The 26,577-nt window shown below is 39.6% G+C and overlaps 1 protein-coding gene across 3 annotated transcripts in view; it reads right to left on the reverse strand.

Moving 5' to 3' along the window:
* Positions 1-26,577, reverse strand: part of PDE7B (phosphodiesterase 7B) — a 314,573-nt gene that overhangs the window by 74,859 nt on the left and 213,137 nt on the right. The window lies entirely within an intron of this gene.

Consider the following 26,577-nt stretch of genomic DNA (forward strand, 5'->3'; position numbering starts at 1 on the left):
TGTGCACACTTGGTTTAAAAAAAAAAAATCACAGACCCCCACATGATAGAAGGTGAAATTTAGCAGCTACTGAGAAAATACAGCATGTCAAAATGATATAATACATTCAGCATTGCCTAAATGATTTATATTTTAGTTTTAGAAGGTAGACATATACTTCAAAACTTCCGCATGGCTGAGACTGTATTTCTTTGGTCTACAAAGCTGGCTAGGCTTTAGGTTTGTTGACCTGTTGTGTCATCCCTGTAGGCTTCTCTGAAGGGTTTTAGGTTCACCAATTGGAAATCACTTGTCCACTTGTATTTTTTTCCCCTCAGTATTAGCAAAGCATTCCTCCTGACTTTGCAGTTCAGAAGGTGCCATTTTCCCAGAAAATCTGTATAATATCAATAGAGGTTTTAAAGCCTCTGCCAAAATTTACTCCATTCGTCCATCTGACAGTCTAAGGCAGAGGATGCCCATTATCTTGTAAGGCTTTAGGTTTAGGGAAACGTCGAGGAGATAACACCACATGGCAGAATGGGTGAAGGGAAGGCAATGCGTGAGTAATTCAGAGACTCCTGTTACTGAGAGGATCAATATTTCACCATCTTGGGTGGTTGTGGGCAAATCAATAACCACTTGGAGGTCCGGTTTTCTAATATTTAAAGTAATTAGCATAATTACAGCAGCTTTGCCTACCTCATAGGGTTCTTGTGAGGAAATTGTAAGGTGCATGAAAATAGCGTGATGGGTAACAGTTATTGAATCCTTACACTGGACCAAGCATTTTACACGCCTTATTGAATATCATCTGCCCAAAAACCCAGCGAAGTAGGTGTTATTATGAGACCATTTTGCAGATGAGGAAAGTGAAGCCAGTGGAAATTTAATAATTTGTTTGAGCTTACAGAACTAATAAGTGTGGAGCTTGTGCTCAAATTCAAAATTGGCTCTTAAACCCCATGTACTTAACCCCTCTCCTGTATTATCAGGGTAAGAAATTGTACAAATAGTTAAGCATTCACTTTTTATTGCCCAAGGTATGCTTTGATTGCTATTTGCCAATAAACCAAAGATATATTCATCATGATTCCTGGAACCTGAATGCCAGGGGAATCCACCCCCTTGATGAATTCGAGATTCAATCAGATAGATGTTGTTTGTTTGAATAGCAGTCCAGCGGAAATGGGCTGAACGAGTAAGACAACCAAATCCTGTTCTGGATCAACAAGGCATCTATTATTTTCAAGTAAGAGATGGAAGGCAATTATTAAAAATATTATTCAGTAGAACTGAAATTACCTAGCAACTAATTTAATCAAGTTCTTAATTAAGTAGAATTTTCATGATGTAACACCGTTTTGGGGAAGAAGAAACAGTGAAGCAAGTTGATAGCAAGGACACCTAAATAAACAAACAGAACAAAACAAATCAACAGCAACAACAACAACCTACAAAACCCATACCTGAAAGGTTCCTTTTCAATGCTTGTTCTGTCTATAACTACAATTACGGTCTTGGAAGGGGATTACTCATAAACCTAATGATGGTCTTTAGGTGTAGTAAATAATAGTGTTTAAAAAGGATGAAATCATGTTAAAAATACTAGTAAGGCAGGAGGCAGGACAATCCTAAGTGGGCTAACAAAGCATTTTAGAAATTTTTCCACATGAACAGTTAAATACAAACAAGCCAAACATTCTGTATCTTGAACATTCTATTTATTGGAGACTCTGCTGAGGTGAACTTCATGTCTTAAGTATATATTTCTAATGTAGAAAGTTCTCTCCCTTTCTCCCTGCTTTTATGAGCCCCTTCTGATACTAAATTGCTTCAATATGCTCCAGGGAAGAGAGAACAACTTCAGCAACACCCGTCCCTGGAGAAGCAGAGGCCGCTGGGCTGATGTCCGAGAAACAGAACAAGTGGAGTCCTGCTGGACTGCTTTTTCTGGCCTCTGGTCTCACGCCATCATCTATTTACCTAAGGCCTTATATCCAAGCTAAACAATTATTTTGACTATTCATTAGGCCCTTGTTTAACTTAAGCAACTTTTTCTCTGGCAAGTGAAAGGTGCTATGGAAGCTGGGTCGGAAGTGTTGACAGCTCAGAGTCGTGTCCTCAGCCTGTCCTTATTGTGTTCCAGAATGAAACAAACAGCAGGGGAATTCTTATTTTGAAAGGGCTGCTTCTCTTTTGCCCCTTCAGGCCGAAAACATACCAGGTCGTCCTCGGGTATTTCAGGCTGCAAACGCGGGCGGAGGGCGGAGAGCGGAGCTGAGTGGCTGGGGGAGCCAAGACCCGGAGACAGGCACTCGCCGTCCCAGGGGACGTGGTTCCCGGATGGCCCTCTTGCCCGCTTGGCCTCTCGGGCTGTCTCGGCTTCATTCAAGCTCGCGCTGGGGAGCAGACGGACGCTCTGCGGCCTCTTACGTAATGGGCAAACATGGTGGAGCCCCTGGCAGCGACGGCGACTTACGGCGGCTGCAACACGGGCCACAGCATGAGAACCAGAGTCTGGCCCCCGTTCTGGGGTCAAGGTCACGTCAGGCTGGGGGGAGGGGGCAGGAAAGGAACGGAGCCGTGCCTCCTGTGCTCCCGCTGCATCTGAGACCACGAGGAAGGTGCTGCTAACGGCTGCGGGAAACACGGGGGCAGAGTCCTAGCAGCGGTGTCGCTCCGAGCAAGGAGGATGAGCTGGTGGTCGCGTCAGAAAGACGCCACCGTGGAGCAGCCCGGATCCGGCGGGAGAGGAGAGGCTCTTGGAAAGGGTATTCCTCTGGGCTTCCTTAGGCAGTACTAACGCCCGGCACTGCTGTAAACTTGCAAAATGGAGGCAGAGAGAACCCAGACCCCCGAATCGCAGCCAGGAGCTTTCATCAGCTGGCGGCTTCGAATATTTTAGATGACCACTCTCAATTAGCAAAGTGAATTATTTCTCCTGAGATGTTTATCTAGCCAAACAAAGAGGAGGAAGGTTGTGCAATTCGATCGCTCTGCAGATTTATGGCACAGTACAGGCAGCCAGTTTGGATAACTCAGGCCGAGATGACTGTTCTGAGTGCTGTGAGCTCGCCTGAGATCCAAGATGGTTGATTAGACCCGACTTCCCATTTGGGGCTTCAATCTTCTGTGTTGGTTTTTTGAGTGAGGCTGGGCCTGTCTGCTCGCCAAGGACTATGTGTTGAACTGGCTGAGTAGGTGGCTTCCTTCTATTGATCCGTTGCACTAATTGTGCATCCCCCGGCAGTTGCTGAGAGGGCTTTGTGTATAGGAAAGAGACAAACCAGGAGTTGGGTGTTCAAAACCACACTTTTGGCAAAGGGAACAAAATACAGCTTCAGCTGCATGTGAAACAAAGTTCTTTCTTTTCTTTTTAGAAACCTTGATCTTTATATCAAAATCAGAGAAAAGAGAAATTTCACCAAGTCAGAGTGCCTGAACAATTGTGTATATACCACCTTGCAATTTTGGCTTAGAATTATTAAACACTTTATGATGAAGGTGCATTTTGGGACCTGAATGTTACAAAGGTGAATATATAAATAACAGTGCCTCTATTTTCTAAAGCAGGTGAGGTAGGTTTCAACTCAGACTAGACATTCTTCAGCTTGATGGTTATACAGAGGGAAAATGAGAAAAAAAAAGTTGAGGGAAAAAAAGTAACAATCACCAGGAACACAGGAGTCTAATAAAAAAGGTATTGAACACGAAGCCGCAGAAATGCCTGAAGAGAATTCTAAGAAACTGTAAAAGAACTTAAAAGAACACAAAGAAAGTGTCTTCCTATAAAGATTAAGAATGAGGGAAATAATGTGCTGAGTCATTTTAGGGAATATGTTATCTGGGTCTGCCTTAAGTAATGAAAACACGGTGTAAGCTTGCACATTATTCACTTATTTCTGGGATAATGCTTTTTAATTCTAGAATCTCTTCAAAGCAAAGTTTGTTGTTTTTAAGTAAATGTTATAGTTATGGATGTAGGTGTAGATAGATCTGTGCCTGCTCACCCCCGCGCCCCTTCATGATGCCTGGCGCATGGTAGGCATTCAAAAATAGTAATTATTATTCCTACTTACTTACTGTTCTTCTGAGGTTCCTGCCTGGCCCCTCATCTCCCCCTCCCATGATAGTCGGTATTATTTAGGAGGATTTCTAAGTCAGGAACTGTTTTAAAGACTGTACATGTATGAGCTTGGCTAGTCCTTATGACAGTCCGCCTGAAGGAGATGTGTGTATCATCCCCCTTGTACCGAGGAATGCAAAGAGCTTGCCTGCAAGTGACTGAGTTGGGATTAGAAGCCAAGTGGCCTTGGGAGCACTTGGTCTCTAACCACTGCTACACGGGGCCACTATCGCCATTCTCTACAGCAGTGACCAGTGCGATCACCCATGACATTATTCATGGTTTCCTTTGATCTCCCAGGCTGTTTCTCCTCTGTCTGCTGGGTAGTTTAGGGTCATAAAAGCAAGTACCAAAGCTATGTCCCGAGGAAAGACAAATGTTTATCCTGGTGCTTTTTCATGGGAGCATTGCAAGCCCAGTATGATAGGAATGCTGTGGTCCATGACATGGGAACCGATGAGTTCCCACTGGTGCAGGTTAGACCACAGGGAGTCTGGACCCCACTTGAGATCTAGGCATCTTGCAGGTCAGTAGAACTTTTGAGTAAGTGAGTCAGCAAAGGGGCCAATTCTAAGGAAGTCTCTGATAAAATCCTAGATTAATTCAGTTCATTTCAACAAATGCTCATTCACAACATTATACAAAGTGTTAGAAAGTAGGTGTGGAAAAGGGAAATACAAAGGTCCATAGGATGTCATCTTGGCACTCAGATAGTTAATCATTTAGAAGAGAGTCACAGAAATGAGCAAATATGGTATATGCTAGAAGAAGTCTAATGTTTAATGGTACTGGAATATTTGGGTTTGGATCCCTCTTTCAGAAGCATTGTAGGCTTTATGATTTTGTATGGATAAGTAACTTGAAAATTTCTGTGCCTCAAATGGCTCCCTAGTAATCCTATAAAATGTTTCAGTTGGTAAAATTGAAAGGTAATTATTTAATGTTTAATTTTTAAATTAAATATCGTTTTTAAATTTAAAAAATTTTAATTTCAGTATAGTTAACACACAGCTTTATATTAGTTTCATGTGTACAATATAGTGATTCAACAATTTTATACATTACTCAGTTCTCATTATGATAAATGTACTTAAATATAATTTTTACATTGAAAGTCCCTTCACATTTTAGAACTATGGTTGAAAGAGTGATTTAGACTCTTATACCAGGTCTTCAGTAAGCAAGTTTCTTACAGACAAGAGACTTAAATGAATAGTGCTAGTTTCAGAAACCACTTGTTATAGGAAGGGATGTTCTTTGTATCTGATGAGTGTGATAGATTTCTGGAAAAAAAAAAATATGTATACACACACAGCAGGAGAGGTGGGGAAGAGAAAGAGAGGCAGAGGACAAAGAGGAGAGAGAGGAGGCTACAGAGAACCTGGACATAAGGAGGAATTGAACCCTGGGGCTGAGGGAGAGGAAGGTGTCAAAGATAGTTCCTAGATTTCCGCATTGCATCACTGGATGATTGGTTGTGCCAATTACAGAAAAAAGGAAATTCTCAAAGAGGCATTATTTTATGTTCTTCATTTGAGAAATGATACACATGATATTTATGACACATGGTAGTTTTGGCAGATAATACAATAGTGAAGAACCTTGGGAATAGTCTTGGTCTCATGGAGTTTAGTCTACTGGAGGGGACATCAAAGAACAATAATGTGTAACTTTGGAGAGTGGAACAAAAGAGGCATATATTGTGTTAAACTTATAATGGACTTCACCTTGCCAGGGAGGTTGTTTTGAGCTTCCCTGAGGAGGTGACATTCAATCTGAAATCTGTTGAAAGAATGCGAGTTAATTTCAGGTAAACATATATCCCAATTTTCCCTGGAAAAGCTTAGTTTCCGCCTTTTGTTTTGCCTGGTCTAATTAGTAATAGTGCCCCTTTCACACTCAGAAGTATTCTGGTTGAATCTTACATGATCACCCTGAGTGCAGCAATCCAGGCAGGTGGAAATGCATTTCTGAAGGTCTTATGGCAGGAGGATGACGTATCTGAGGTACCCTAACAAGACCAAGTGCATCACAGCAAAAAGACCAAAGTGTGTGATGGGATGTGATGGGGTACGGTGTAAAATGAGGTTGGATAGGTGTCAGGACTTTGTAGGACAAAGGAGGCTGAGGAGTTTGACTTTATTCCAAGAGAATTAGGAAGCTATGGATGAGTTTAAGGGGACGATGATGTTATCAGATTTGCATATTGAAAAAAACAACTGTGGGTACAGTATGCAGAATGGATTGGGAAGGGCAAGAATGGCAAGTTAGAGATCATTGTAATAGTCTAGGTGAGAAAAGATGGTAGCTTGGAGTAGAGAGGTGAATAGATTTTAGAGATATTTAGTAGGTAGAATTGACACATGGTGAGGAATAGCATATAAGGGCCGAGGGAGAGGGAAATAGCAAGGATAATTCCTAGATTTCAGGCTTGCATAACTGGATGACTATGCTTATCACAGAAAAAGGAAATTCCAGAAGGACCAGATTTGGGAGGAGAAGTTCATGTGCTCAACTTTGGTCACACTGAGTGTAAGTGTTCCTGAGATTTCAAAGCAAAAATGTCAAGTAGGCAGCTAGACACATGGGTCTGACACCAAGAGGGAATGTCTGGAATGGAGATATAAATTTGTAAGTCAGATAAAACTATGGGCAGGTATGAAGTTGCCCAGGAAGGGAAGTGAGAAGTGAATAGAGCCTCTCACCCAGCCTTGAGCAACTATAACATTTAATGTCTTGTTAGAAGAGGAGTCTCTGAGGGAGAAGGGGAAGCCATGGAGGTAAGAGGAAATCCAGAAGCTTGTTGTGTCATGGAAGATAGTAATTCGAGACGGAGGGAATGGTTTTCAGATAAATCTTGCTGAAAGGGTAAGTGAAATGATGATTGGCAAAAGTCCATTGAATTTAGTCAAGTGACTATATTGAGAAATAGAAGCCAATTAGTTTGGATATCACACGGAGTTGGGAAATTGTGAAGGTTTTTTTTTTTTTTTTATTAAGGAGCAGATATTTAGATGGATCTTAAATGATAAGCAAAATTTGGAAAAGTAGCACGTTATATTGTTGGCTTGCGATTCATCCAACTGTGATCATTGAAATCAAGAGAAGGGATTTTTAGGGAAAAAATCATGATGATCTTAAGAACAATAATGATCACTAAGAATGATCTTAATAACAAAGCATAATTTGAAAATTGCACAAAGGACAAAACAGTCCAAGTCATGAAAATGCCTGTAAATTTTTGCAAAATACGTCGATACCCTGTCTAATCACTTCCTATACTTAAATATACTTCAAGAAAAAAGTTTAATGAAAATCACTGCCAAGAAAAGTATTTGTTGGGAAGAAAACGATGGGCCTATCAATTGAGAATGAATAAATATAATTAATAAGATAAAATACTGGCCAAGTCCCAATATTGCTGAATAATTTCTTGTTTTTTTGAACATTGAATAATTTGAGAGAAGTGTTTTAATCAATTGTTTGTTTTCATGTGCTTCTGAACTTCCTGAATCTGGCCGGGAACAAGGACAAACCTGCCAAAATACTGCAAGAAAAGATGTTGCTGATCACAGGGAGGAAATACTCGAAGTCCCATGAGATAGTGTGTTCTTAAGAGACTTCCACACCAAGTCTGCTGACCTCAGAAGGACCATCGGGCCACCACAATCCCTGCTGAAGTCTGCTCAGGGCTAGGAGGTATTTGGGAGTTCTTCTTTCACTTCTGTTTCTTTTCTTTTCTTTTTTTTTTTAAAGATTTTATTTATTTATTTGACAGAGAGAGACACAGCGAGAGAGGGAACACAAGCAGGGGGAGTGGGAGAGGGAGAAGCAGGCTCCCCACCGAGCAGGGAGCCCGATGTGGGGCTCGATCCCAGGACCCTGAGATCACGACCTGAGCCAAAGGCAGACGCTTAACGGCTGAGCCACCCAGGCGCCCCTCACTTCTGTTTCAACATAGCACTTAGGATTATTTTAATCTTCAAGTATTGTTCATTTTTTTTTTGTTTTTCAGAAGGAAAACAGATGACAAAAATGGACTTAGTAGGAAATGATTGATTTGATTATATTATATCCATGTTATAGGTATTATTTTGCTATTAAAGCTAGTAACTTTTATCTCGATAGTAATAGCTAACATTTATTGAGGATTTAGTATGTGCTAGGTAATGTTTGAAGTACTTCTCATGAACTAACTAATCCTTTTAAATAATTCCCTTAGATAAATATTGTTATCAATATCATACCTGAGGGGTAGAGGCGTTAAATTACTTTTCCATGATGACCTGGCCCAATGAGTGTGAAGGCAGATTTGAAACCAGGGTGACTGGCTCCAAAGCAAGTGCTCTTAACTAATATGGTTCCATCCCTGTTCAAATATGTCTTGATCTGAAGTGGAAGCTATGGTATATTGTTAAGGTATGATGGGTATTATATAGTATTTAAAAACTGTATTACAAAGTAAAGAAATCAATAATGTGAGAAGCTATTTACTACCTGTATGACCTTGGTAAGTCTTAACCATTCTAGGCTTTATGAGGTCTTTTGTGTTTCATTAAGTAAAGATAATAATATCTGCCCTGTATACCTAATCAAATGAAATCACATGGATAAAAGTACTCTGTCAATTACTATGTAATGAACTTCTATTATTAAGAATATTATTGTTAATGTTACTATATAAAAAACATACATAAAAGACATTATATAAATTCTATATTGTATTATGCTTTTATTGTTTAAGTAGTAGTATTATTGATATTGTTATATAAATCTGGATCAGTGTTAATGTATATCCAAAGTGAGGAACATTATTCTTTGATATGTAATTGAACATGTGTATTAAGAGTACTATAGTCAAATGCTCTTGGAAAGCATAGAGTTTTAACAAATTAAACTTTTAAAAAATTGCAGTGTTATAGGGGCACTTGGGTGGCTCATTCGGTTAAGGGTCTGACTTTGGCTCAGGTCATGATTTCAGGGTGCTAGGATCAAGCTCCATGTTGGGCTTTCTGCTCAGTGGGGAGTCTGCTTCTCCCTCTCTCTCTCTCTCAAATAAATTTTAAAAAATCTTAAAAAAAATTGCAGTGTTATGGAATAAATTGTGCCTCCCTCCCATGCATATGTTGAAGCCCTAACCCTCAGTACCTTAGAATGTGACTCTATTTGGAGATAGGCCATTTAAAGCACTGATCAAGTTAAGAAGAGGGTGTTAGAATGGGAACTAATCTAATCTGATGAGTACAGAGGAAAGACCATGTGAGAAGCAGCAAGAAGGTGGCCATCTCCAAACCAAGGAGAGAGGCCTCAGAAGAAACCAAACATGCTGACACTTCGATCTTGGACTTCTAACCTTCAGAACTGTGAGAAAACAAATTTCTGCTTTTTAAGATGCCTAGTTTATAGTATTTTGTAATGACAAGGTCAAGAGGCTGCTTCTACTGGCAAAGAAAACTCATCAGAATTTAGGGGTTCTGTGTCCCCAGCTTCATCAGGACCTTCCCATATGTCCCCATTCCTATTTCCAGGATCCCATTCCTTCCCAATCAAGGCCCTCACTTTAATAGTAGACACCCTGCAATGTTGGGAATTCAAACTGTAATTCAGCCACTAGCATGATGAGATTCTGGGCTTGGTTTTCAGGAATCTCAGCTCCACAGCTATAGGAAATAAGTCTCTTTCAGAGCAGACATAGAAGCTTGCAGGTCATTATGTGGTTTCTTGAGCTGGATATTTTAATCCCTCAGCTCATCTTTTTCTTTCCCCACTTTTTCCAGCAACATTAGGAGCAACCAGCCAATCTCATTATACTTGTTAGTTTGACAAAAATGCTCAAAGGAATCTTATATATGGTTACCCAGAAACCTGTCTCTTCTAAGTATTTGATCAGGGATATCCAAAGTTTTTTCATATCTCTATTGCCACATCACAACATGCATTATCAGTGCTTTATTTATTACTGGGAAGAGGTTGATAAGCATCTTTAAATCTAATCAAATTAGAGATCTAATTCCAGAAAACCGAGAACCAATTCAGAAAACTCCTTAAGATTCTGTTCCTCTGGAACCAGTCTTGGTACCTAAATCTGTATTAGTCAGGGTTCTGTTTCTCTGGAGAATCCTGACTAATACATGCAAGATTTTTCAGATCCTTCAATACACTGATGTTTACTGTGAATATCCAAGAAGGTGAGATTACACAGCATTTCCCAAACACATTTGTCCACAAAATATGTTTTTCAAGTGTCTTCTAAGATGACTGTTTTGAGGAAAATAATTGGCTATATATCGTTCTACATGGAGCTTGTGTGTGTGTGTGTGTGTGTGTGTATTACTTAGGTAAAAATCTTAGCACGTGAGGAACTTAGAAGTCCTCTGACTCCCTTTATAAGTACCATCACCTCTTTAATTCTCGTCCATACAACTAAATCTACACCTCTGGTTCTAATTTCTTTTTTAGGCTACAAATCAGCTGGATAGTTATTCATTTATTCCTCAAAAATGTTTCTGAGGAATATTACTCAACCTTAAAAAAAAAAAGTTGAGATCTTACCATTTGCAACAACGTGGATGGACCTAGAGAGTATTATGCTAAGTGAAATAAGTCAGACTGAGAAAGGAAAATACCATATGATTTCACTTATATGTGGAATCTAGAAGACAAAACAAATGAATAAACAAATAAAAAGCAGAATCAGACTTATAAAACAGAGAACAAACTGATAGTTGCCAGGAGAGAGGGGTGTGGGGGGATGGGCAAAATAGTGAAGGGGAGTGGGAGATAAAGGCTTCTAGTTATGGAATGAACAAGTCATGAGAATAAAAGGTACGGCACAGGGAATATAGTCAATTGTTCTGAAATAGTGTTGTATGGTGACAGATGGTAGCTACACTTGTGGTGAGCACAGCATAAGGTATAGAGATGTTGAATCACTAGGTTGTACACCTGAAACTAATTTAACATTATGTGTCAACTATACTCAAAAAAATTTAATTTAATTTAATTTAAAATTCTGTTCAAGATCCTGGGAATATAGTAGTGAACAAAACAGACAAGGCACAACTGCTCTCATAGGGCTTAAGATTCTACTGGGGAGAGACAGACAACAGACAAAATCAACAAATAAATTGCCTATAGAGATGTGATATAGGTGCTGTGGGGTAAAATAAAACAGGGAAGGGAAGGGCTGAGGGAGTGCTGCTTGGTCTGGGTGGGTGCGTGTGGGTTGCAGTTTAAATAGAGGAGGGTCTTGGGAAAATTGGACAGCCACATGCAGAAGAATGAAACTGGACCATTTCCTTACACCACACACAAAAATAGACTCAAAATGGATGAAAGACCTACATGTGTGACAGGAATCCATCAAAATCCTAGAGGAGAACACAGGCAGCAACCTCTGTGATCTTGGCTGCAGCAACTTCTTGCTAGACACCTCTCCAAAGGCAAGGGAAGCAAGGGCAAAAATGGACTATTGGGACTTCATCAAGATAAAAAGCTTTTGCACAGCAAAGGAAACAGTCAATAAAACCAAAAGACAACCAACAGAATGGGAGAAGATATTTGCAAATGACATATCAGATAAAGGGCTAGTATCCAAAATCTATAAAGAACTTATCAAACTCAACACCCAAAGAACAACTAACCCAATCAAGAAATGGTCAGAAGACATGAACAGACATTTCTCCAAAGAAGACATACAAATGGTCAACAGACACATGAAAAAGTGCTCAACATTGCTCAGCATCAGGGAAATGCAAATCAAAACCACAGTGAGATACCACATCACACCAGTCAGAATGGCTAAAATTAACAAGTCAGGAAACGACAGATGTTGGCGAGGATGTGGAGAAAGGGGAACCCTCCCACACTGTTGGTGGGAATGCAAGCTGGTGCAGCCACTCTGGAAAACAATATGGAGGTTCCTCAAAAAGTTGAAAATAGAGCTACCCTATGACCCAGCAATTGCACTACTGGGTATTTACCCCAAAGGTACAAACATAGGGATTCAAAGGGGCACCTGCACCCCAATGTTTATAGCAGCAATGTCCATGATAGCCAAACTATGGAAAGAGCCCAGATGTCCATCGATAGATGAATGGATAAAGATGTGGTATATATATATACAATGGACTACCACTCAGACATCAAAAAAAAAAAAAAAAAAAGAAATCTTGCCATTTGCAATGACGTGGATAGAACTAGAGGGTATTATGCTAACCGAAATCAGTTGATCAGAGAAACACAATTATCATCTGATCTCACTCATATGTGGAATTTAAGAAACAAAACAGAAGATCATTGGGGAAGAGAGGAAAAAATAAAACAAGACGAAATCAGAGAGGGAGACAAACCATAGGAAACAAAGTAAGGGTTGCTGGGGGGGGAGGAGAGTGGAGGGATGGGATAACTGGGAGATGGACATTAAGGAGGGCATGTGATGTAATGAGCACTGGATGTTATATAAGACTGATGAATCACTGACCTCTACCTCTGAAATCAATAATACATTATACATTAATTAAAAAAATATATATCAGAGTGAAAAAAATAAATTTGAGGATAATAAACAGAAAAAAATAAATAGAGGAGGGCCTAAGAAGACTGCTCTGAGGTGACTTGAAACAAAGCCTTGAATAGAATTGCGAGGAACCATGAGGCCTTCTGGGAGGAGCATTTCAGGCTCATGGAACAGCAAGCACAAGATCACAAGGAACATGCGTGGCATGTTCTAGAAACAGCCAGGAGGCTGGCATCCTGGAGCAGAGGGAGTGAATGGAGAGCAGGAAGAGATAAAGGCGGAGAGATGACAAGCCAGGAGAAGCTGGGCTGTGGGGGAATGATAGACAGTTTAGGAACTCAGAGAGAAACAGGGAGACACAGAGGGCTTTGAATGACAGAGCGATAGGATTTAATGTTTTTAAAGGATCGCAATCGCTGCTCTGGGGGAGAGATTTATACATTTAACAGATCCCAAAATGAATGTGCTATCTTTTTCTATAACCCAGGTCCTGCCTTGTGTCCTAGTCATGGCAACTTTTTGTCTCCCCTGTCCCCATGGGTGGTTTTAACTCAGCAGGGGGATAGGTGCTCTCTTAGGGCATGAGTGTGCAGGGCCTCTCTATACAAGAGTGCTAAACCACAATAAATATTCTCCTGGCTTCACAGAAAATGGATCATGGCACATGGCCACGTGGCTATTTCATTCACACAAGTTGTCTATCAATTTTATAAGCATATAAGATACAAATACATACATTTTAGGGAGAAGTATAATTTACAGTATTTTATTTTATTGGTAAAATTAATGGAACTGATCCTTGCAGGCTACACACTTGGAAGAAAGACCTTGCCACATATTTACTTGGAGTAAGGACTATTCAGGAAGCAGATAAAATATAAAAATCAAGAAATATTGGCTACTGTAGAAACAGTCCCAGAAAGCCACACTTGTGTGACTGGAACTTACTAACTCGTGCCAGGGATTGAACTTTCTGCTGATCTGCCCAATGAGAACGCTGCTCTGCTCTGGGCATATTCCTCCCGTGACGGTTACATGGCCATCATAACTTGGAGACCAAAGTGAAGTGGTGGTACTTCATAAACAGAGATCATTTGATGTTTTTTCTTTTAACTGAATAAAATTCAGACAACGTTTGCCTTTTCCTAGTTTTCCAACACTCTTTTCATTCTCCATAATTTCACAAAGATTATTGACAGGAGTTTAGCAAATATATCTGTAAATAGGTGGGATTATAATTCACTAGACTCAGAAACTTGAAATTTTGCAAAATGGCTGTCATTTTTGTTTGTTTGCTTTTTACTTTCTTGGGCTTCCATTTCAACCCTCCACACTGACCCCTTTTAAAAACAGAGCTGTACCTTTTTTAGTTTGAATTAATTCTTTTTGACAAGAAGAAATTTTTAAAAAGTGCCCTGAGCTTTTACTACTTTCTCTTTACTACTGTATTCTTACAAGACTTCTGCTCTTAATGTCTTGCCATGTCCTAGGCCATGGACTGGTCCTTTTTCATTTTTGTTCTTTAAAAAGCATTTTTATAAATCCTTTTAAAATCCTCTTTCTAACTGCTTTGTGTCACACATTTATGTTTGCTTTTGGTTAGATAAAACTTTCTCTGTCTTTTATGCACGTTACTAATACTTTTCAAATATTAGAATTCGGGGCACCTGGCTGGCTCAGTTGGTGGAGTGTGAGGCTCTTGATCTCGGGGTTGTGAGTAAGCACCCCATGTTGGGTGTAGACATTGCTTAAAAATAAAAAAAAATCTTAAAAAAAGATTAAATATTTGAATTCATCAGAGAATTTTCTGTGTACCTTCATTGGATTCTTTAGGCAAACCTCTCTACTCTTGCTTAGTGAAGATATTTTGTGATCTCAATATAAAATGATTTCTGTATTTCTTATCTATAAATGCCAAAGTTTGAGAGTTTGTCTTGGCCATTATTAGGAAAACGGTGTCTGAATTAACGGAATGGTTACACATTAAAATAAATTTGTCTTTTAGAGTTTTCTGTCCTTATCAAGTCATATATCTGATTTTAATTGACATATATATCTCACTTTTTGAAATTAACATCTAACAATGCTCAGCATTCCATTTTCTGTGACTTGCACTCCACCATTTTCCTCTTACGATAATTAAACCAAGAGAAGTAGTTCTTCATGTCCAAACCCAATTACATGATTTTAATCTATTTGAATGTGAGAACTAGAATTGAAAAACTGATATGAGGAATTCTTAATCTCAGGAAACAAACTGAGGGTTGCTGGAGTGGTGGGGGGTGGAAGGGATGGGGTGGCTGGGTGATAGACATTGGGGAGGGTATGTGCTATGGTGAGCACTGTGAATTGTGTAAGACTGTTGAATCACTGACCTGTACCCCTGAAACAAATAATACATTATATGTCAAAAAAAAAAAAAAGAAGATAGTAGGAAGGGAGAAATGAAGGGGGGTGGAAACTGATCCAAATGTGTTGAAATATTTTTTTTTTGGAGATGATAAATAAATAAACAAACAAATAAATAAACAAAGTTCATTCTAAATCAGGTTCTATTGATTGAGTACCTATTGTGAGCCTACTATGCTCATGTATTATTATAGGAGATGACTATGACTATGAGCAATATAATATAATGATAGTGACTTTTTTATGCTGCTAGATGATACCAGGGGGACAATTTTTTTTAGTACCAATTGTTTAGTTTTCCATATCTGATATTTTATTGTTTATGGCTTTACTCTTACAAGTATAATTGTAACTGATGGATGGATTTTTGCACGGTATAGAATTTTTTTATAATGAGTACAAACTTGGTGCTTTGTATTGCTTGTTATTTCAGCCACCCAAGATTCACTACCTGTATTTCTCCAGGACTTCCCTGCTCTTTCAGTCCATAAAACACAGAAAATAACATTAGATTCCCACTGGGTTATTTAACCCAGTGTATCTGGTTGTGCTAGTCCAGAGTCTTTCAGACTAGACTGTGGTTTCCCCAAGCTTGCCTGGCCACCCTGAGGCTGAGGGGGAACAAAATCTTGGAACATTAGAAACCTACTCATAGCACATTGGTTGGGAAACTCCAATCTATATAGTATATAGTCTATGCTATGTATATTCCATCTATACTCCAATCTAAGACAACACTACCTGGAAAGAACCCTCAAGCATTGCTCATCATATGTTTGATAGATTAGAATACACACTTCTTGAGGCCAGCATACTTCATAGAATTTAGAGAATCTTACCACTCATTATCAGGAGTTGGGTAGTGGGGGTATAGGTCATGGAAACTTAAAGTAGAAGAAGGGGACCATCATTTAAAGCAAATGCTGTTATTTCTCTGGACTGACATGGGAGTGACCAGGAAAAACAAAAGCTCTTGCTCACCTTTAGCCTTCTCATCATATGATTCAATAGAACATTTTCTCTTTCTCTCTTTTTTTCCATTATAGTTTCAGGATTTTCCCTCTTTACCCCAGGATGTGAGGGAAAAGGACTAACCATGGTTTTATAACCATCTAAGGGCAGCTGTTCTCAATCAGCTATTCTGATTTAATTGATCCAGAGTGAGTCTGGGCATAGGTGTTTTTACAAAGATTCCCAGAGACTTCAATAGGGAGACATTGTTGAAAACCACTGGTGAATATCCCACTCTGTAACTGAACACACATGTAAAAGGATATATTGCAAAGCACAGTTGTTTAGCAAAATAGAGATGAGACGAGGCAAAAGCAAATCTTACAGAAAGCAAATATTTATAATATGCATCATCTTTGGGTATTTCTGAATTATGTCTTGTTGACATTTGGGCACTCCAGTTGGAGAAATGTATTATCACTGCTCTGGTGAGTTAGGAGAGACTTTGTGGAACAAATCTACTTGCAGAACATCTTGAAAAGAAAAAGGTAGTGAAAACATAGAGTATGCATTCATAGATTGGCAAAAAGAAGGGTCAGAGCAGCAAATGGAGAAATGGTGGTGGAGTGGGTTGTTTGGTGAGAGAGAAGTTGGGGTGGTTGGGCTGGAGGATTGGGAGATAAAGACTCTTGGCCCTGCAATGAGAAGCTTGACTGTTGAGCAAAAATTAGAGCACTCCATGTATGGCCTGGTTCAGACTCAGAAGGGTAACCGGCACATTTTTTCTTGAATTGGGCAATCAGAGCTGAGGAAGGACTTTGTCAACAACAATCTCTATTCACACTCAAAGCAAAAGTATAACAAAAATAATACAATGGATTACCTTTGAAAATATTTACTGACAAGATTAAAAGCACAATAAGATATAGTATGTTTCAGCTACTTCCCATGTCCTCTACACCATGGGCCATGGCGCGGTTTGAGGACTCCAAGGAGGCAGGGGGCCAACAGGGCTGACTGGCTGTTGGTCCACCGAGTTCAAGGACTGAGCCCAGGAACACCTCTTGCCGTGGTTGCGGGGCCAAAAAAAAAAAAAAAAAGATATAGGTATGTTTCATATTGTTTAGTATATGGAAATTGCAATTCAAGTTTTGAAGAAAAATACCGGTAATGATATAAAACCTGACTTTTATATAGCATCTGTGAAGCCATATTATAGCCCTATAATCTCTTCAACTAGAAACACAAATTCTCCAAATTCCTAAATGAGGAAGTTTAGGTTTGTAATATGCCTTTAGTAATAACTCACCACCAATTTTATTGAGGATTTATTTCTGGGTCTTTTCTAAAATTTTCAGTATCGCTTTTTTCTCTATACATGATCAGCCTTTCTCATAGCTATGTAAAGGGACCCATGCTACCCTGCCAATGGAAGGATGTTATCCTTGATGGTATTGCTATGGTACAAAAAGAACAGTTATTTCTGGGTCATTCAGGGCTAATGGTAATATAGGACTGTTTGAGTTAGTTTAAAAGTTTCATTTGGTGTCTTAGACTATCTCAGAGGGCCAGCAATCACTAGCAATCACTGTGTATATCACCAAGACAGACACATTGGAAAGATAGATGGTTCCAGGGGAATTATATGCCTCTGGTTGGGCAGAATATTTGTAGCTCCTACCAAATAGCGAAAAGTGCCTTCTGAGCACCAGAGATAAAAATAAGAAGGAGAGAAAAGACACACGCAAAGAAGTAAATGTTTAGAATTTAAGTCCCCAAGGGTAACTGTTCTGCCTCAATATGACAAATATATGTCATAAATGTAAAATACGCATAAATATTTTGTTATTTTATTTTATCCAAGTGTACTTTTTTCCCTACTTGGGAATATGCCCTATATAAAGATGCATAAAATGTTCACTTTGGCAAACTCATTTCCATTCATTTCTTGTTTTTTGGTATTCGGAAAATCTACAACAGTGTCAATATAACATTCTGATTATGTTTTTCAACTTCCCCATTCATTTACTTGGCTTTAAACAAAAATAATATTCAAAAGATGGCCCCAAAGAAAACATGCTAGCTACCAGGGTCATCAAGTGAACAATTGCATCTTTCTCTGAGAAGGGGGCTGGGGAAATGGACCAAATTGCAGGAGGTAGAAGCACATGTTTGTAGTCTTCTCTTTTCTCCATATTTAATAGCATGGAACCATTTATTTATTGACTGCTTGAAATAAATTCAAATAGAAGAACTTTGTGAATGCTGTAGTCTCTGGTAAGACCTACCTGGTGCCAATCTTTTTTGTTATTTATGAGAGGGCCTCAGAGAGTTTGAAAGCCTACTTTCTTTCTTTCTTTCTTTCTTTCTTTCTTTCTTGCTTGCTTGCTTGCTTGCTTGCTTGCTTGCTTGCTTTTTAATCCAAGAGTTTGTGATGTTGCGAGCTAAAGCCCTTTTGTCTGGAAAAAGAAGCTGGACAATAATCACAAGCTCACGGTTCTCCTAAGACTGAATTGGGATCCCATGAAGCCTTGCATTTAAGTGGGCTTCAGGTGTGGTAGAAAATGAGGCACCTATGTTTTCTGAAGAGTTTTACCTGTGTCTCACTGTTTCTAGGTGAGCAAGAATATTTCAGCACTCCTGCTGTTTTGTTCCCTGTGAGTAGCTGGTAAAGGACTGCAGGCTGGGGATGGGGAGGACTGAAGAAGATGACCCTGTACCTATGAGTACTTATTACTCCTTCCATTTACTTAGCTTTTCTTTTTCCATATTTCTGATGATCTCAGAGTTTTAAAATAATGGCTTTATTGAGATGTAATTTACATACCATATAATTCACCAATTTAAAGTGTATAATTCCATGATTTTTAATATATTCACAGATTTGTGCAACTCTCACTATAAGTCAACTTTAGAACATTTTCATCACTTCAAAAAAAAAAACCCCCATACCTATTAGTTCTCGCCTTCCTAGGCCCCCATCCTACCCTCCTTGGGCGGGAGCTGCTAGTTTACTTTCTGTGTCTTAGATTTCCCTAGTCTGGACATTTCATATAAATGCAATCATACAATCTGTGGTCTTTTGTTCACTTGTCTTTTAATCCATTTTGCCTTATGATGTTTATGGTTGTGACATCTTGCATCATGCTTTGAAAACTTTTAATGGGCTCCTACCCTTTCTCCTCACATAGCTTATGCTCTTCTTGAGTCAGAGACTCCCAGCAGAGTATGATATATGCAGCATACCCTCAACTAGTGTTTGTGAATTTTGAACCATTTCTCTTGTTTTCTCTCTTAATGCCAAGGGAAGCTGTCTGTAGTATCTCTCTAAAGAAGGTTACACTGCTCTGCTCGCACGTTATGGAGTAGTCTCTTCTCTCTCCCCTCTGACATAACGTGTTCAACACATGGTAGTACATGTACAGCACATCTCCTGCCCTGAGTCTTACTACACCCATCTCCATCTGTCCTATCTCTCTTCTGTCCAATTTTCAGAAATGCTGTGTAGTAGCCTACCTGCTTGGTTTGAGAGTAACATTGAACTTTAGGTCTCCCGAGCACTGGTGTATTGGCAATGGGATGGATCGCCCCACAGAATTCCCACTGATTGTCCACTCTTCTTTGTGTGATTTACAGAAAAGACTTTCTCCCACCAGGATTGACTTTTTGAAACTACAGAAAATCAAATCATTTGCTAATTTATTTACTTTAATTTCTGGGAGAGTTCTAAGAGCAAAAGATTTCGCAGTTTCAATGGTGGACAATAACTCTGTTTGCTACATATCTATATTGCATTACAACCTCTAAACTAACACATGAGAACAAACTGCTCTCAAACTAGAAATACATATATGTATATATCTTCAAAGTATGGATATATATATATGAAGGATTTTTTTTTTTTTTTTGCTTTTGGAGAAGACTGCTGTTCAATAGGAAATTTTGCATGCCTCACACATATTGAAAAGTAGGGATGTGAAGTTATTGTTTTCTGATTGCTTGTCTACGTTAATGCTTCAGATCTCAAAAAAACTGTTTACATACAGCCGAAGTGAGAATTAACTAATTAGGTTTCATTTTTATGGAATTGACTTAAATTCCAAGTCAGAATAAATTTGGGGGGGAAACCTGTCTTGTTCTTCATACTTTGTGGTAAACAAACTTAGAGGGAAAGGTTTTTTTCTCTTTCTGCTTAGAGTAAAAAAGGGGTGGCTGGGTGATGGACATTGGGGAGGGTATGTGCTATGGTGAGCGCTGTGAATTGTGTAAGACTGTTGAATCACAGACCTGTACCTCTGGAACAAATAATACATTATACGTTAAAAAAAAAAAAAAGAAGATAGCAGGAAGGGAAAAATGAAGGGGGGGGAAATCGGAGGGGGAGATGAACCATGAGAGACTATGGACTCTGAGAAACAAACTGAGGGTTCTAGAGGGGAGGGGGGTGGGGAGATGGGTTAGCCTGGGGATGGGTATTAAAGAGGGCATGTACTGCATGGAGCACTGGGTGTTATACGCAAACAATGAATCATGGAACACTACATCAAAAACTAGTGATGTAATGTATGGTGATTAACATAACATAAAAAAAAAAAAGTTTCTTAGGGAAATTTTGAAGTACTGGTTTTTGTTAGCCCAAATTTCTGGTTAGTGAGCTGGGGAAAATGGACTGATCCATATGGAATGGTAGATTAGTCACCCTCTGAGATTCATTTGCATTTGTTTATGCCTGTACTATTGATTAACATAAGATGCCCAGCCAGGCTATCATCAACATTTAAATCATAAAATTATCGTTAAGATGATGGAAGATGGAAGAGAAAGATGTTTCTGTCCTCAGTATGCTTTCTTTCTACTTCCAACCTATGACGGGAGAATAGGTGGTTAAAGAGAGAAAAGTACGTAAGTCACCGCAGATGTAATTTTGACACAGAGAAACAACAAAGCCCTTTTCTAGTTGGCATGCGAAGGTGCTCTTTCCCCCAGAATCTGGCCGAGGCTTCCTGAAGTTTGGGTGGTGATTGGCACATTCCTGTGCCAATGGGAATAACAGCTAGCTTCTCAATATTCTTCCGCAGCAGCTGCTCCATCCTTGGCGCTGGTTTGCACGCAGCTTCAGTTGCTGACATTCTCAAACTCTTGCCGAGTGTCTCCCATAACAGTACTTCCCTTTTGTATGCTTTTTATTCTAAGCAAAATACCTGCATCTTTAATCCTTGGTCAAAGGAGATGCAACAAAAATTCACTTTAGGATGAAATGCGCTCTTAGTCAACGTGGTGTCAATATTTTTGTAAATTATCATGGATGTGTTGGTCGGGAAAAGAGACCCTGGATTCCCGAATCTACCAATATTACAATATGTCCCTTTTGGAAAAGCTTCAAGACAGGATCAGAGTGGAATAAAAGAAGGGGAGTGAGCAAAGGGGAAAAGCAGATAGCATATGGGAATATTTAAAAGTCATTAAAAAAAAGAACTAGAGGGGCGCCTGAGTGGCTCAGTCGATTAGGTGTCTGCCTTCGGCTCAGGTCATGATCCCAGGAACCTGGGATTGAGTCCCTCATTGGGCTCCCTGCTCGGCAGCAGGCAGTCTGCTTCTCCCTCTGACCCTCCCCCCTCTCGTGCTTTCTCTTTCTCACTCTCTCTCTCTCTCAAATAAATAAATAAAATCTTAAAAAAAATAAATAGAAAAAGAACTAGAGTGCGAAAGTGTGAGTAGCCTCATAGTACACATGGAAAAGAATACACCTGTAGGAGTAGATGCAAAAGAAAGGTACAGAATATTCAGAATGGTGCAGAGAACGAGAATATTCCCCACGCACAGAGGTTATAACTCCAGTTACCCAGAGCCACAGTCCCAACACAGAAAACAAAATAATGGGAAAAGTTCTCTTTTGACAAAGACGCACTTTGGTGGATCCCGAAAATATCCATGTCAGAAAGAAGCAATCACAGCCTGGCAGGAGGTGCCAACCCCAGCCAAGAAAGCAAAACGAGGGGTATTATGGGCAAGCATTCAGAGGATGGGTAATCCAAAAAACTCACACAGTTCAGAGCTTAATAATCACGCGAAGGTGCCTGAATTATAAAATAGGCTGTGTGTGGCGTGGCCTCTGCAACTCAGTTACACAGTCATCCCAGTGTGGCCCGGGGAAGTGGAGAGCAGAGAGGCCGGGGGTTAACGTGGAGCAAAGACACACGGTAAGCAAGACACCCAACAGTCATTGTCCAGACTCCAAGTGGAGCTGTCCTGGGAAAAGGGTGAGAGCTTCGGAAATTCCTATTACTCTTCAGCATTGACTTTTCTGTTTGCTCTTTTGCCTCAACTCTTTGCCCGTAGCCCTGCATCTCCCAGGGAGCCAGCATCCTACTGATGAAAATCAAAAGTTCCATATGTGCCTGGGGATGTCAACTGATGCCACCAGCCCAAAGTCAGTCAGGCACAGAGCTGTTTGTCTCAACATCCAGCTTCCCAGTGCGTCCCAGTGCATTACAGAAGCAAGACGAACTGAGCTGTGGGGTCAGAAGCTTTTGCCTTTGCGTCGTTTTGCAAATCCCCCTAGATACCAAAACTGACTACTAGCAGGACAGCACTGTTAGCACGAGTATGCGAAGTCAAGGCACAAAAAAGAATTTCCTGACTCATTCTCTGTATGTGTAGTTTCTACGAAAAGAATAATTCCTTTTTCTCCTGCTCCTGAGGAGAGAGTGGTATAGCAGGGGAGAGAAGTTAAGCCTATTTTCCTTTTCCTGTTTCAGAGCTGGGAAGCTAAGTCAGACTGTGAAGTGAAAGGCTAGCCAACAAAGAGGTCCCGTGTCTCTCAGGCATTAGCTACTGCGTTAAGACTCTCTAAAAACTGTCTAATACAATAGTACATTTTTGAAAAGATTTCTTGCCGAGCTCACCTGGGGTGGGAAGGGCACTGGCACTATCATCTCCAGAATGTGCGCTGCTCATTCCACATAGCTCTCTTGCAAGTGCCAGAACGAAGCCAGAATGGCCAGCCATGGGCCTGGAGCTGAACCCCAGCAGAAAGAAGGGTGGACAGAAAGGGTGGTAGTGATGGGGATTTTGGAGAAAAAAAGAGGCCGTGAAGAATTTCTGGAGTGTTTCTTCTACCTCCTTGAAATGAAACAAAATTACCACCACCCCTCTAATTGTCTGGAACCAGTGCCACTCCCAGGCTTTGATTTGCTAAAGCACAACAAAAATTACCCCTAAAGGGAGAACATAAGTACTTGTGCATTTTAGATGACCACTAGCCCTACAAGATTCCCTTATCCAGTTGAAATACAATACGATTCACAGTTGTGAGGCGGTGTTTGACAATTGCTTTTTATACCTAATCCTTAAGAGGACACTCTATACTGACAAAGTCTTTCATGACCACCTTTATAAGCTAAGCCATAATTAAGCCATCTGACAGAGACTACTGGTATTTATCTTAAATCACAGAAACATGGAATTGCGCAACTATACAGTATATTAAACACTGATGAATACATGTCACTCTACATTTGTCAAAACCCATAGAATGTACACCACCAAGAGTAAACTCCCAAGTAAACTATAGACTTGGGGTGATAATGATTTGTGAATATAAGTTCATTCAATATAACAAATGCAACCACCCTTGTGCAAGATGTCAATAGTGGGTAAGGCTGAGGGTTGGGAGGTTGGGTGTATGGGAACTCACTGTGCTTTCTGATCAATTTGGCTATGAACCTAAAACTTCTCCAAAAAGTAAAGTCTATTTTTATTTATTTTATTTTTGAACATTTTTTTATTTTTAAACATATTTTTATTTATTTATTTTTTAAACATTTTATTTATTTATCTCAGAGAGAGAGAGAGGGAGAGAGTGGGGGAGGGGTAGAGGGAGAGGGAGAGAGAGAGAGAAAGAATCTCAAGCAGGCTCCACACCCAGCACAGAGCCCCATATGGGGCTCAATCTCACGACCCTGAGATCATGACCTGAGCCAAAATCAAGAGTTGGACGCTTCACCGACTGAGCCACCTAGGTGTCCCCCCAAATAAAGTCTGTTTTTAAAAAATAACAGCAACATATGGGGATTAACATAACAATAAAAAAATTAAAAAAAAAAGAACTCTTAAAATTCAGCAATAAAAAGACAATTAACCCCCCCCCCCAAAATAACAGCAACAAAAACTTAATGAGGCAATAGTGTCTATCTTTCAGGCTGTGTGGAAGTTTTCTTCCCTATCCTTCCTTCCTTTCCTTCCCTTTCTTGGGATCTTATCCCTATGGTTCAAGCTGAAAATACATTTGTGGTACAGTTCTCTAGATATTTTATGTGAAAGTGGATTTACATGAGCTAAATAATTTTCCCATGGTATCAATGATTTGAGATAGTGTAGATTTGGCCCATAAAAGCTTCTGTGTGTCAGGGAAACTCACTCAATTTCATTGAGGTTTATCTAACTTTTAATGAACTGGGATATTTGGGTCTGGACCCCTTTCTCAGAGAGTTGTGAGGCTTCATGATTTTATATGGATAAGTAACTTGGAGTTTTATGGATCTAAGTGATTCCCTAGAGACCCTATAAAATGTCCCAGTTAGTAGTATTGAAAGAGGAATATTTTAACGTTTAATTTTCAAGTCAAATAAAATTGTTACATAAAAAAGTCCTTCACATTAAGAACTATGATTGAAGGTGTAATTCAGAGGCTCACACCAGGTTTCCAGTAAGCAAGTTTTTATGAGTACAAGCAAACAATTTAAATTAACAACTCTATTTTCAGAAACCATTTGATATCTGGGAGATATGTCTCCTATATTTGATGAGCTTATAGTTGTCTGGAAACAAAAATCAGACAGAGCAGGAGGACTGGGGGAGGAGGGAGAAAGTGAGAGGAAGAGGGTGAGGAGGGAGGAAGGACAAGGAGGTGAAGAGACTCCAAAGAAAATGGTTAGTGAAGGAGAGCCAATCATAATCCAGCTGTTCCAAGCCAACCAAAGCATCTGGTTTCTTTAATTTAGTACACTTCATACTAAAAGGCCAGTTTGTTTACACTGTATATTTTGAGTTATTTGAAATCTCCCTTCCAAACCATTGGGTTTGCAACTTCAGGGGAGGCTTTTCAAATGTGGCTGGAAAGTATCCCCACATCAGTATCATGTGCTATGAATGATATGGAAAAAAGGGAGAAAAGTTAGAGACATTTTCGTTGTTAGCATGCCATTTCAGACTATTTTATTATGCCTTTTATTAAGTCTATTATGCCCTCCAATTCAACCTCTAAACTATGCAAATTAAGCCATATTTTCTATACAGGTAGACATATACAGTAGACATGTGCACACCCTCAGGCCCACGGTGTATCTCTCCACTGGTAACCCTATACTGTGTTCCAGAAATACTACTTATATTTTAACCAAAACACTAGCTGAAAATACACAAAGCTATCAAATCCAAGAAACACTTATGTGGAATCTGTCTGGAGGGACTGTTAGGGTTTGGTCCTGAATCTGCTGACTGTTCCTTCATGGACCTCTCTCACTGTACTCATTATTGATAGGGCTTCAGTTTTCAGTTTTAAGTAGGGGTGTCCCAATGCTATTCCCCAAGCTACTGTTCTCATATGAACTCCAGTCCTAGATGTCCAGCTTTTTCAAAACACTTCTACTTGGCTGCCCCACTGTCACCTGGATGTCCAAAACAGAACTCAGCATTTTTACTTAAACAAATCACTCTTTAATCTCCATATTTATGTAATTAATGCCATCCTTCTCCTGGTCAAAAGAGTTAGTAGTTAATTTCATCTACCTCTTCTCATCTCCTATAGTCCCTGTTGGAAAAGAAAGTCTTTTATCATTTGCTTTACAATATCTTTTACATCTGTCCTGTATTCTTTTTTTTTTATTATTACATTATGTTAATCACCATACATCACATCATTAGTTTTTGATGTAGTGTTCCACGATTCATTGTTTGCGTATAACACCCAGTGCTCCATGCAATACGTGCCCTCTTTAATACCCATCACCAGGTTAACCCATCCCCCCACCCCCTCCCCTCTAAAACCCTCAGTTTGTTTCTCAGAGTCCATAGTCTCTCATGGTTTGTCTCCCCCTCCGATTTACCCCCCTTCATTCTTCCCCTCCTGCTATCTTCTTCTTCTTTTTTTTAACATATAATGTATTATTTGTCTGTTCCGTATTCTCATTCCCATTACTCTCTCTTCACATGATACCTGAATTACTCAATAATTTCCTGCTTGATTTTTCTGTATGTGAGATTGAAAAATATATACCTGAAGGCAAAGACAAAAAAAACCTCCCAAATAGTGTAAATAAACAGAAGAGGCTTAACTCTACCTAGGAGAAATATGCAATTTGAAATCATTCACAAGAAAACTAATTCAGAACCAAAGCAACTGGTAAGCCATTAAATTCACAATTCCATACTGAGACAGGTTCTTACCCATTTATCTTTTTTGTGATCCAGGCTAACTGTGTGACTGTCCCTGAGCTGACCATCACAGCCTTTCCAGTGTCTGGTAATATTTGGAAATCTCACCACCTTCTCCAGGTCATTAGGCAATCAGGTTATTAGTCTTTGACTTTTA

The sequence above is a fragment of the Halichoerus grypus genome, chromosome 9 (assembly GCF_964656455.1).
Source record: "Halichoerus grypus chromosome 9, mHalGry1.hap1.1, whole genome shotgun sequence".
NCBI lineage: Eukaryota > Metazoa > Chordata > Mammalia > Carnivora > Phocidae > Halichoerus > Halichoerus grypus.